Here is a 12,244-nt window from a genome sequence, read left to right as displayed (position 1 = left end):
CCTATCAGATTATTGATATTGGTTTTATAGGTCTGCCAGAGTATTGGTCTTATGGGTATCCTAGCCGATTGGTTTTACAGGTCTACTGGAGTATTGGTTTTATAGGTCAATTGTTTACTGGTCGTATAGGCTATGGTTTTATCGGTCCTATGGCATCTGGTAAACTGATAGGTCTGTAATGCTAGTACACCCATAGCTGTCAATAATCTGATAGACCTACAAAACCAGTAGGCTTCCTATTGGTTTTGCAGGCCCTATGGAATATTGGTCTCATCGAGTAGCTGCGGGTGTTTTCCTCTCCGGACACCTGAAAGGAGAGGGCAGCTATGTTCCATTTTCTAGGGATGAGTTACGCAGCAGGTGCATGTATACACATTTTAATCCACAATGACAGCGGCAACGCATACTGGCACATAATCCAAACATTGACTGCATCCAGGTAGCCCTCGATTCCAAGATTGCGGATTTCGGCCCGATGATGTAGTCTCTCGAATGCTAAGGCACCTGAAAGAAATAAAAAATTGCGTTACAGCTTGAAAAATAAGCGATTTCAAGAACGCGACACCACCATGACTTCAAAAAATCGGTCCACACATATAGCAGCAACCGCGATTGCGCGCGTATTCATGCGGAGGCAGTTAGGAGAGGCGCCGCCATTACTGAACGCCGAGGTAGCTGCTGAACCAACATTCCGCTTTGCGCCTCACCACAGGTTCTGCCACTTAAACACAGTGAGCACGATATTCGAAAACAGTATAACGCTAAAAAGTTTCATCAATACTTTCAAGAAATTGTGCCGACAACTTTAAAACTCGACGCTGCGTTATATCACACCGCGCGATTCAAATTCCTTTGTTGGCGTGCAGGCAACGGCATTCTGCAACGCAAAGCCACATCATACACTGACAAAGTATAAACGTCAGCCCGAAGTTGCAAGTGATGCACACGCACCTGATCAAAAGCTGAACGTGCGCTGGAACGTTGATATCCTCGAGAAGCACCCCGAAAATCGGCGAAAACTTATAAACACAGGGCACCGACCGAACTGCCGCCCGATCAGCGATCGCGCCAGCGCCAATGCCTCTACGGAGCTGCGCATGCGCGCCCAGAGGAGAGGTGGAAAGGAGGATGAGAGAGGCCAGCACGGGAACGCTTGCGCGGGAGTGGGAGTGAGAGAAGGAAACCTACCTCTCCGCTGCGAAGCGCCGCCGGCATCCCAAACCTACCTACCGCGTCGGCAGCGGCAGCTCGAGCCGTACTCGTCGCGTGCTCGATGTCGACTCCTCTCGCTTCGGCGGCGGTTGCAGCTTTGCATGCAGTTGCTTGGACGCGCGCCTCTCAATCCATTTCACCGTCCTGCTCTGCACATGTAGGTGATTGTGACTGAGCTGGGCCCCGACAGAACCGTGCTATATCCGCGTGCTTTCCCATCTCCATTCAGTGATCCAGTAGCAACAGCGTCGCGCGTCTTGCGGCTCCAACCGTACGTAGTTTGTTGAGACCGCGCGCAGCGTTCTCAATTGTTATTGCGGCTAATATTGTACGTTACGGCAACACTCAATAAACGGAATGAATGCGGGAGTTTTGGGGATGTGTCCGAGATGGAAAAGGAAACAATGACAAAGACCTAAAATCTCCAACGTACTGATCCTGCATGCAAGACCCATAAACAAAGGCATACTGATGTATCAGACACATGAACCAATATGTAGTAGTCTACAAGACAAGCATGTATCAGCCTATAAGATGTATGGGCTTCTGCACTGGTCTGATACTTTTCTTATACAACCCACCGATAAACCTATGAAACCAATACTATTGCCTATAGGACAAATATGTACCAGTCTATAAGATTTATGAGTTTCTGAATAAGTCTCATAGAAATGCAGATAAAACACATAGAATACTTACAGAACCAATACCGATTCTTATAAAACCAATAACGCACCCTATTGGTCTTTTTTGCTAAGGTTTTGTGTTGGGACATATCCTATTAGGATAAGCTAGGCTGTATGCATGTCTGTTGCCAGTTACGTTAATTGGTCAAGAAAAGAAAAGCGTCCGTGTGTCTGTGAACCTGCTCTGCTACCTGCCCAGAGCTCCTGAACGGACCTGGGCCCATATATAACATCACAATTTGGCGAGCCTGCCAGGATCCTAGAAATTAGTAGATTCAAGGAACTAATCATTCAGAGAGAGGGCAGAGAGTCGAGGACGGGTTCACACGCATCGCGACGTTTGAGCAAAGATGGACCTAGAGCGTCTAGCCGCGTTGGGCGCTCAGCTGGGTTTCTCAGGCTCCGAGCTGAGAGACTGGATAGATAAGGAACGCGCGGAGCAAAGGGCCGAACGTGCTGCTGAAAGAGAGCAAAGTCGCATAGCCGCGGAGAGAGAGAAAGAAATCTTGGAATTGAAACTCAGACTCCAAGAAGGAGCGAGGAGCAACACGACAGATGATATCGAGCCCATAGTGTCAGCGCCACAAGTACAGCTTTTCAACCCTCAAAAGCTGCTACCCCTATTTGACGAGCGACGAGATGACCTGCATGCCTATTTGCAACGGTTTGAGCGTGTGGCAGTGGGACAGGACTGGCCTCCAGATAAATGGGCGATGGCCGTAAGTATGTGCCTAACTGGGGAAGCCTTGACCGTGATCGGCAGGATGTCAGCTGCAGATTCATTAGATTATCAAAAGGTCAAAAAGGCTCTTCTGCAGCGCTTTAAATTCACGGCTCAAGGTTACCATCAGAAATTTCGAAAAGCTCGAGCAGAAGATGGCGAGACGGGAAGGCAGTTAGCCGCCAGGCTTTCGGGTTACTTCGACCATTGGATCGAAATGGCGAGTGTTCCCAAGACATTTGAAGACCTGCGCGATCATGTGATCGGTGAACAGTTCCTGCGGTGTTGCCACCCGAAACTCGTTGTGTTTCTGAAAGAACGGGAGTGTAAGACACTCGACATCATGGCAGACGCAACCGATCGATACTTGGAAGCTCAGAACTATTCGAACATCGGTAAAGTCCCTGACGAAGAGAAACCTCATACCAAGAGTTCCGTCAGCCTGCCGAATAAACCCCAGTTGCGGTGTATGTTATGCAATCGTCCAGGACATCGGGCTTCCGATTGCCGCACGTCCACTAGACCGGTGCTCAAGTGCAACTCGTGTGGAAAGGTCGGACACAAGGCCGAAAACTGCAGGAATCGACACCAAGAGGAAGAACAGAGTGCCGCATGCTCTGCAATTCAGGCTCCCAAACGTGCTGATCATCTTGACTGGCATATGGCCCGGAGCCCATCCGACTCTAGCAGTTGGGCGCAGGTCAGTAAAGACGCACCTCAGAATTCAACAGGAAGAATGCCCATTGTAGAAGGGTTTGTGATGGGGAAACAAGTGTGCGTGCTTCGAGACACTGGTAGTAATGTTGTTATTGTCCGCCGGGGTTTGGTCCCAAAGAACTGCTTCACAGGGCAGACCGAGAGGATAGTACTTGTCAATGGTACGGTAACCCAGTTACCGGTGGCAAGAGTACCAGTGGACACGCCATATTTCAAAGGCGAGGTGACCGCGCTTTGCATGAAGCGGCCCTTGTATGATCTCGTGCTTGGGAATATACCAGGTGTCAGGGCCCAGATGATCCCAATCACGACTGGATGACCTCAAGCAGCCTAGAGCTTCATACCTCGCAAGATTCCCGAGAACAGGAGCGACCTGTGAATTTTAGACGATGTGTTGCAGCCTTGGCCAAGCCAACAGAAAAGAAAACACCGCTGTGCGTGCCACCCATTCTTCTGTGTGGCATGACAAAGGACCAGTTAGCAGAAGAGCAGCAGAAAGATGTATCCTTAAAACGGCTCTTCCTTAAGGTAGATAAGGAATTCCGATCAGGTAAAGGTAATTTGTACCATTTTTGTGAAGAAGAGGATATTCTTTATCGATATTACTGTATGACATCGGGAAGGATCTTCAAGCAGGTTGTTGTTCCACAAAAACTCCGGCAATCAGTCTTACAAATAGCACTTGAAAGTATTATGGCCGGACATCAAGGGATCAGACGTACTACTGATCGTATACTTCAGGACTTTTATTGGCCTGACATACATGGAGATGTTAAACGATTCGTTAAGTCATGTGATAAGTGTCAGAGAACAACACCGAAAGGCAAAGTTGGCATTGCCCCTTTAGGCAACATGCCACTGATTACCACTCCTTTCGAACGAGTGGCCGTCGATCTCATAGGACCTTTCTCACCTACGTCTGATAAAGGAAACCGATATGTGCTCACCTTGATTGACTTTGCAACACGGTACCCAGACGCCGTCGCCCTTCCAGCTATTGATGCTGTGCATGTTGCTGAAGCGCTCGTTGAGATGTTTTCCCACATTGGCATACCGAAAGAAATGGTGACCGATCAAGGAGCCACGTTCACCTCAGAGCTCATGAGTGAAGTTGGTCGTCTTCTTTCCATCAAGCTTCTGAAGACATCACCTTACCATGCCATGGCAAATGGTCTTGTGGAGAAGTTCAATGGAACATTGAAAACTATGCTGAAGAGGATGTGCCAAGAAAAACCTAGGTCTTGGGATCGGTGTCTGGCACCGTTACTGTTTGCATACCGAGAAGTTCCACAAGCAAGCCTTGGGTTTTCTCCTTTTGAGTTGATTTACGGCCGTCATGTGCGAGGACAACTAACAGTACTGAAGGAGCTCTGGACCAATCAGCATATCGATGGAGATACTCGGTCAACGTACACCTACCTCGTCGAGCTCAGAAACCGTTTGGAGGATACGTGCCAGATTGCTCACGAACAACTAGCACGAGCACGTCAGAAACAGAAACTGTATTATAACCGGAAAAGTCGGCCCAGAAAACTGTTACCAGGTACGGTTCTGATTTTGTTACCGACTGAATCCAATAAGCTGCTCATGCAGTGGAAAGGTCCATACGATGTGATAGACCGTAGAAACGATGTGGACTACATCGTGGACCTAGGACATAAAAGGAAAATTTTTCACATTAACATGTTGAAGAAGTACGAAGAACGAAACCCTCCGACTATTCATCCAGTCTCAGCAGCTGCTGAACTCGACTTCACCTCACTGGACATAGAGACACCTGAAGAGGACTCAGTAGAACTACCTTCTGTGAGCTTGCATCGAACACAGTGCGCAACGGACGTCAAGTTGGCGTCAAGTCTCTCGGAAGTGCAAGCTGAAGAAGTGCGTGGCTTGCTCCAAGAATTCGAGGGGATTTTCTCAGACTTGCCGGGAAAGACCACATTCACAGAGTGCGCTCTCAGATTGACATCTAATGAACCCATACATATTCCGCAGTACCCTATTCCATTTTCTCTACGTGAAAGTGTAGAGAAAGAGGTGCAGGAAATGTTGAGGATGGGGATCATTGAGAAATCGAAATCCCCCTATCATGCTCCAATAGTAGTCGTAAAGAAACCTGACCAGACACTTAGACTCTGCATCGATTTTCGGGAGCTGAACAAAGTATTAATTTCGGACAGCGAGCCAATACCACACATTGAGGAAGTTCTTACTCTTGTCGGCACGAAGACTTGCTTTTCCAAGTTTGACTTCACAAAAGGGCAAGTGCCAATGGCCTACAACAGTCGTGAGAAAACAGCGTTTTCTAGCATGTCAGGACTGTACCATTTTCTATACATGCCGTTTGGAATCAAAACTGCCCCTGCGGTGTTCGCGCGACTCATGAGGACTGTGCTGGGCGATGTGAAGAACGTTTACCACTACTTCGATGATGTTGTCATCGCCACTGACACATGGCAGGAACATATGGAAACGCTGAAAACAGTATTCGCGAGGATCAAGCGGGCACACTTGACCATAAAACCGAGCAAGTGTGAAATAGGAGAGCCGTCTATCTGTTTCTTAGGTCACCGTATTGGAAACGGCAGGGTAGAACCCCTCCTAAAGACCTTAGACAAGATATTAGGGGCGAAACGGCCGACAACAAAGAAAGTTATGCAGTCGTTTCTTGGATTGACTGGTTATTACCGGAAGTTTATACCCCATTATGCCGAAATCCCCAAGCCCTTGACAGATCTCATCAGGAAAGGACAGCCTAATGCCATTTCTTGGCAACCAGTGCATGAACATGCGTTCACAGTCCTGAAAGCAAAACTCAGTGAGACTCCTATTTTACAGGCTCCTGATCTCTCGAAAACCTTCGTGCTTCGTACAGACGCATCCACCATAAGTCTCGGAGCAGTACTCTTGCAAACGGGCAACAATAGTATTTTACATCCATCCCAAGCAAAAAAAAGTGTGTGGCAAAAGATAGGGCCGACCTTTCTCGCCGACCAAAAAGTGGCCGGCCGACCTTCGGCACCCGAATGAGGGCCGGCGTCGGGGATTGACACTGACCTAACGTTGGCCGATTTTAGGCAATCGACTACGGCCCAACCTTTTGGCCCGACGTGACCGACCACCTGCCGCACGTGGGCCTGCCGTCTGCCAGCGTTACTGAATGGTCGGCCGCTCGTCTGCCCTAGCATTTTGCTGACGAAAGACCATACGTCGGCCGGTTGCTTCCCGACGCCGGTTAGTGGCCGGCATCGCCCCTCGTGCAGGTATCATGCCATGCATTTAATATATCGTGGGCCATGCATATATAACGGGGTAGCACATACAAATGCATCAAGAAAAGCAGTAGCTTTTCTGATGCCATGAAGAAACAAAAGCTGCAGTATTTGGTGAAAAATTTATTTGTCAACAGCGTTCAGAAAAAGCTCGCGATTTGCTTTTTAATAAGCGTGGATATATGACTGCGCGTGTGCCACATATGGAAGATGGGCTTGAGGCTTGGTCTCCTTCTTTTGGCAGCCTGTCGATCACTTGATGTCTGCGACTGGTCGGATCTGCGGCAGGTTCCATCTTGGTCAGCTGTACGAAGACAAGTGTTTTAATGAAATATTTCCTTTTCGCCTAGACTTTTACATTGCAGGCAAATATAGGGTGAAAGGTAGAAAAAATAATGTCTGCTCACTGCCACCAACTGCACTATCACATCAATATATTTTATGCGCTTGACTTCATGCGACCCTACTGAAAACGCATTAGCGCAAAGCCGCAATAGGTAATCAGGATCCGTGAATCCGCGAGAAAGGCGCGATCACTTCGTTTTGCTGGAGTCATGATGTTGCAATTTGAAACCGTAGCGCAGTCAAACCTTATCCTCCCGAAGCGCGTTCTTGAATGCTAATGCTGCAATTTAATAATTCTAGCAAAACCAAGTGTCCGCGCTTGTCATAGAGCGCGTATGAGGGATTCCAACGCGGCTGAACAAACAGTTTCCGCGATATTTACATGAAACCTACAATAAGTTTATTCCGTAGAATACAGCTTAATTTTCTCAAACTAGATGGAACTTTTACAGCAAAAGCGACCGGATATTTAACGATAAGTCATCTGATTTATTTTCGTTATTTAACAACCGAGCATTATTTTAAAAATTCGGCTATTTAGACAGCCCAACTCTTAGAAGCTTATAGAACCCGTTGTAAATTTTTAAAGCTTGAAACAGGTTAGCTGAACACCTCATGAGCATGTAAGCACCAGGAAATAATCCGCACGATGAAAATACAACTGCTTGCCCAGAAAGCAAGCGCACAGAGAAAAATCAATGTGAAACGGCTCAGATCTGTGTGCATCACATATATAATTCCAAAATCCACAAAATGAACGCACTGGCTCACTTACCTTGCCAGCATACCGCATCACTCAATCATCAATTTTCACGTATAGACATCATTACAGCAGCAAAAAAAAATAAAAAATAAAATAATAATAATAATAATAATAATAATAATAATAATAATAATAATAATAAACACGGCATAAACATTGTACTCAGTCCTGGCACGAGCTTGCTTGGCAGCAGCGATGATGCTTGTACAGCTTCTGATCGCTCCTATGGCGAGGGGTGCTGCAATATTTATATCAGTGATAGCATTTGACATTTAACTGGGTTGCATGCGTCCCATCGATGTGAGTCGGATAATCGAATTTTTCAAACAAAATCAGCGCTAATACCTGTCCGGCAAGTGCACCGCCATAAAGAAGTGAAAGGCCAGCGTTTTAGTGTAGAGGAGACCAAGGACTTCGGGCTTCGGCGAAACGAGCTTCCACTGTCGCAGCCAGTTTCCAGATCAGCTGATATCGCCTCCCTGCACGATCAGCGCAAGGCGCGCATACCAATTACAAAATATGCATTTACAGTAACAAGATGCGCATAAGTCTCAAAACAATACATAATTAGTTGCAGTTCATTATCGTATAGAAGAAAATCAGCGCTAATTTGACTTACCTGATGGGTATACATGTCAGTGCATGCACTTCGATATGAAGTGAAAGACTGGCGTTTTGGGGCAGAGGAGATCGGACCTCGGACTGCAGCGAAAAGAGCTAATTCCACCGCCACAGCATCGTTTCCAAGTCGGCTCAGCACGTCTTCCTGCGCAATCAGAGCGAAATGCGCACACATCGATTATAAAAAAAAAAAAAAAAATGCACGTAGTAACAAGATGCGCATATATATACGCGCTCCAGAAACAGTTGCAGTATATTGTCGTATCGAACAAAATATGTGCTAATTGGACTTACCTGATCGGTATAGTGAGTGTCCCTCCATGTTAAAAGGCGAGCATTTTGGGGCAGGAGATACCGAAGGACCCAGACTGCAAAATGAGCCAATTCTGCCACCGCAGCCAGCCGCAGCCTTGTTTCCAAACGGCTCAGCAAGTCTTCCTGCGCGATCAGCGCCCACACCAATTATATATATATATATGAAGAAAGATGCAAGGGGTATATAACAAGACGAACATATGCTCCAAAACAATACATTATTATGTTCAGTATAATATCGAATCTAGCAAAAAGCTCCTCTGATCAAGACCGAAAGATCATGTACTTACGCATGTTTTGGTGAACTTCGGCACGAAGAATCTGTACAAGCGGCTGCAATCATCAGCTGCATATATGGGCTGTTCTTTTCAAACGCTGACTGCACCAGGAGGTTGAGACAGATTGAATTTGCGCGAAATAAAAGCGGACGATAAGATTAGGCAGTACGCATCGCGCCCACACGGAGGCTGGCCGTCGACTGAGTGACGCCGCGGCCGCGCATCTTAGCTCGCGCGGGATGTGTTTTCCCGCCATTTGGACATGTGACCTCAAGAAGGGAGGAGGGGGGGAGAGAAGCTGCAAAAAGCAGCGAGAATCTCCCTGTGTGCGGTGCATGCAATTCTTTTTTTTTTTTTTTTTCGCGCTATCTCTCTCTGCTTCGGCATTCCTGTCGCCCCCCGCGGTAGGGTGCCTCGATGCCTTTCGCCTCCCCGTGGTTCTTTCCGCTTTGCCGCAAGGAAAAGAGATGGGCCGATGGGGGGCAGCGGGTCCCGCGCAGCGAGAAGCAGTTTTCTTTCTTTTTCACGTACTCCCCCTCCCCCCCCCCCCCCCCTCCCTCGTCGTTCAAGAAGCGTCGAGGTAGTTTCTTTTCTTTTTTCTACGGCTTCTGTAGAACCCCCGTCTTGATACCAGCGGCTGTTGTTCTTTGCATGAAAAAAATATGGCTTGGAGTGAATGTATGTAACGTTCTTTTAACCGAATATCTTCCACATAAACCAAGTGTGGGGCAGTAGAACACCTGCAGCTTCATTTAGCCAAAATAGCAAGACCTGGCTACGTATATAGTGTTCAGTAACTTTATCGGAACCGTCTTGGAAACTTTTCCAAGACGGTTAAGTTGCAGAACACTGTATATTATGAGTGCTTTTGCAGAGATTACATAGTCCATGCGGATTTATACTTCCCAAAGCAGTACGTGGGTTATTTAGAGTCCCTCGGGCTGTCATATTAATCGCAAACCACATTTCCGTTTTCGCGTTTGGTTTCCATCATAATGCGGCTTCTGCAGCTCGACTAAAGCCCGTGACTTCGAGCTCAAGCTGGTAAATAACGATTGAATCACATAGTAACTGCTGCAAGTTTCTGACAAAAATATATTTTGTCCATTTGTTCTAGGGATGCATGAAAATCAGTAGAAGGTCGCAGGGCGAAGTGCACCGGATCCGGATGAAAGCTCATAAAAGCTCACCGCCTCTTTTCTTGACCCCGTACGAAATGTAAACTCACGGAGGCTGCGAAACGAATTTAAGGGCGTTTAGGATTGATAGGTTTCGAGGGCACTGGCAAAAGTAATTGACGGTTAACATATAAACCTTAAAGGCACGTGATCTCTTCGGTTTACCGTGGGTTTGCTTAGAGTTATGTTATAGGTTAACTTTATGATGAGGTTGTTTAAATTCAGAGGTTACCATTTAACCATAAAAAAAAATGGACAATTACATTCGTAGGTTCATAGCAGTTACCGCGCAAATCTTAGGCACTTAATACTAAGTATGCTTCAAACAGACAATCAGCGCCTACCAGTTCACAAATTCAAGCATAAGTTCATGACAACTCGCGATCAACCACAGAGTGTACCATACCCGCCGCGGCTCAATTAGCGCGCGGTTAAAGCGTTATTTCAAAATATGTATAAATAACAGTTAATTTCACCTCCTGTTGCGCAATGTATATTTCTATCAGCAGGCTCAAATGATATAGTGTCAATATATATCATGCACGCGGTATAACTCAATGTTGCATAAAAATAGCTGTTTCAATGATACGAATTTTCCACTTTTCTCCTGCTAAGCCGACTGCCTCATGGAATGTAGAGGGGAAACCTGCGGTATTGCAGGAGACTTTACTTTGATATGGACAATGTTATTTAATGATATATTATAGCAGCAGTGAATACGCGGCTGGGGAAAAGGGGATTCGAGGAACTTTATATATATTCTGGTATTTCATACCATATTTCTGCGTGTGAGGCTGACGTTGAAGAATTTAACAATGTAGACCGCCACTGGTGCAGGAACCGATCGATCCTCGTCATGTTGCGCGGGATTCTCAAAACGCAATCCCTTTGAATTTTCTCAAAAGAACCAAATGTTACTTTTTGCACAATGCTTGTGTTCGCAGGAAGTTACGTTCGACAGGCGAATCGTCCGGGCGATCGGCTCTTTGCGTGCCTTTCATTTTTATTTGAAAACTATCAGGACCACATTTGTGTTCTGGATAAACACAGTCGGCCTCGGCATATTGATATATAAGGAATAAAGCTTTCCTAATCCCCGTGTTTTAACTGAGGCGGGCAAATATTTGTCCCAAGCTGTTCCATTTATCCTCATGTCGGCAATATACCCGAGTTTCGTCTATCGAGAGTGCAGCATATATATGCGAAGCGTTACAGCTCATTTGGTCCAAAAGCCACCTCGCTAACCCGGTTTTCGCTTGAGTATCGTCGAGTTTTGTCTGAAATATTCGGAATGTGGTAGTAAATATGCAGATGCGGTCCAGGTTCCCACCGGGATCTGTGACAGATGCTGCGCTTTTACTTTCCTATAACCAATTTGCAATTAACTGCGGTTGTCCACCGAAATAGAGAGATAGAAGAATGAGAAGGCGTTGTATCCCGTCAAACGTTAAGGGGAAGCTTGAGCGTCCCCCTAATTTTTATTTCCTTCTTTCAATTATTATTAACTATTCCATCGTACCACTGTGTAAGGTCGTGGAACAATTTACTCTGTGCGACTGCAGACGTGCGTAAGTGCGTGCGTGCGTACGTGCATGAGTCACAATAGTCACACTAGGGATAGATATTAACTCAATAATCTCGGACATCTTGTTCATCCTAAAGTTATAGCTAATTAACGTATGCGCGATACTTCTGATAAAGCCTAGTGCACACAGGTGCCAACTTTCCCACATCTGTGTTCCTTGATTGTTTATTGATCCAGCCTCCCAATATGATACGACCCTGCATGGCTTAGCACGTGTTTTCTTGTGTATTCCTCTTGCAAAGTCAATCTACTTTGATTATATTTTCACTATAGCTAGGTGGTGGCGCCTATTTGGGTTCCGCCTTGTCTTCATTATGCCCTTTGTTGTGCGCTATTGGGTATCCGAGTTAGTGGATCACATAGGTTACGTTGGGCGGCCTTAACTTTTATACTGGCTTGGAAGTAGAAGGCAGATGTTTGTAGTGCATGGTCAGGGGAAGCAGGCGCACGTGTTCGCATAGTTAGAGGAGATGTTCGTAGACGGAGCATGGATAGCCATAGCAGTATCTAATCTCTGCGAAGCGCTCTGCTATTCTGCGCCCCTACACATA

General features: G+C 46.4%; 2 long non-coding RNA genes across 2 annotated transcripts; both read right to left on the bottom strand.

Annotated features, from left to right (window-relative positions):
- Positions 1 to 361: 361 nt before the first annotated feature.
- On the bottom strand, positions 362 to 1,247 carry LOC146192299 (uncharacterized). Its single transcript, XR_014706392.1, has 2 exons — positions 952 to 1,247; positions 362 to 504 (listed from the first exon to the last, which is right to left on the bottom strand). It is a non-coding gene; the product is annotated as an uncharacterized LOC146192299 (long non-coding RNA).
- A 5,471-nt stretch (positions 1,248 to 6,718) lies between these two features.
- On the bottom strand, positions 6,719 to 9,469 carry LOC146192298 (uncharacterized). The gene is made up of 5 exons (XR_014706752.1): positions 8,943 to 9,469; positions 8,632 to 8,775; positions 8,336 to 8,482; positions 8,062 to 8,195; positions 6,719 to 6,912 (listed from the first exon to the last, which is right to left on the bottom strand). It is a non-coding gene; the product is annotated as an uncharacterized LOC146192298 (long non-coding RNA).
- Between the last annotated feature and the right edge of the window lie 2,775 nt (positions 9,470 to 12,244).

The sequence above is a fragment of the Amblyomma maculatum genome, chromosome 4 (assembly GCF_055883805.1).
Source record: "Amblyomma maculatum isolate TAMU_Amacu chromosome 4, ASM5588380v1, whole genome shotgun sequence".
NCBI classification, from domain to species: Eukaryota; Metazoa; Arthropoda; class Arachnida; order Ixodida; family Ixodidae; genus Amblyomma; species Amblyomma maculatum.
Note: the sequence above shows the minus strand (reverse complement) of the source record. Positions and strands in the feature narration are given on the sequence as shown.